Source organism: Erpetoichthys calabaricus, chromosome 1 (genome assembly GCF_900747795.2).
Source record: "Erpetoichthys calabaricus chromosome 1, fErpCal1.3, whole genome shotgun sequence".
NCBI lineage: Eukaryota > Metazoa > Chordata > Cladistia > Polypteriformes > Polypteridae > Erpetoichthys > Erpetoichthys calabaricus.
The window spans coordinates 334987597-334988872 of record NC_041394.2 but is presented as its reverse complement, the minus strand read 5'-3'; positions in this window follow the sequence as shown (position 1 = coordinate 334988872).

Sequence of the window (1276 nt, the reverse complement as noted above, 5' to 3'; positions counted from 1 at the left end):
TGTGAATTTCCCATTGGGATTAATAAAGTATCTATCTATCTATCTATCTATCTATCTATCTATCTATCTATCTATCTATCTATCTATCTATCTATCTATCTATCTATCTATCTATCTATCTATCTATCTATCTATCTATCTATCTATTGTTTTCGTACCTTATCAATTGTGAAATGTGTTTTTTGAATAGGTTTGATTCATTGAAGTGATCACTCCTGCTGCGTTCAGTCACTTCACGTGAGCCGCTCTCTTGTGTGATGTTGCGATGTCCAGGGGTTTATTTAATGTTAGCTAAGACCCGGCAGTTAAAAGTTTCTGGCTACAGCAATTTTAACTCTGTCACAAAGTGATCCAAACTGTCGTTTATACCTCGTGTCTTGTCATTAAACTTGTATCTTGCGAATATGGCATTGCAAACAGCAGCGGGTCAGTTCACGTGCTTACATGGGAGGCCTGAAGACGCGATATATTTTGATATATATCAAAATACCCGCGCTTCGCAGCGGCGAAGTACCGCTTTAAAATTTTTATTAAGAAGAAAAGTAAACCTTTTTAAACTGAGGGAAAATGAATCAATAATTATTTCTTAAGGATCTCTTTGTATACCATATTGTCAGTTCGCCCTTCCGGTTGTAATATGACCAAGCTGTGTGCTGAGCTTACTCTTGAGCATGAAATCTAACGTGGTTTGTGCCCTTCAGAATGAAAACAGTTAGCATTTACCTTTTTAATAAAAGGCGAGCTTTTAAGCCTGAAAAATCACCCCGTAAATGCACACGTTTAATTGCACATCTGTTAATATGTATGCTTACACAGTATTAAAAGACACTCAACAATTAACGTCATTTACCTTCGTTCCTGCGTTTGACTCGTGCTGTAAATCTCTTCCTTGTTTTCACTTCACGTGATTACGTAGGAGGCGTAATACGTGATGACGCGATACGTGACTCCGCCTCCTCCATTAGAGTATATGGACAAAAAGCAGGTTCCAGTTATGACCGTTACGTGTAGAATTTTGAAATGAAACCTGCCTAACTTTTGTAAGTAAGCTGTAAGGAATGAGCCTGCCAAATTTCAGCCTTCCACCTACACGGGAAGTTGGACAATTAGTGATGAGTGAGTCAGTCAGTCAGTCAGTGAGTGAGTGAGTCAGTGAGGGCTTTGCCATTTATTAGTATAGATTAATTAAGAGATCTTTTTCCCATTGTCCTCTTGGATCTTTAAAAGGAAGGGACTCTAATAAAATTTTATATATTGCAGAAATGGTGTCTAAGTC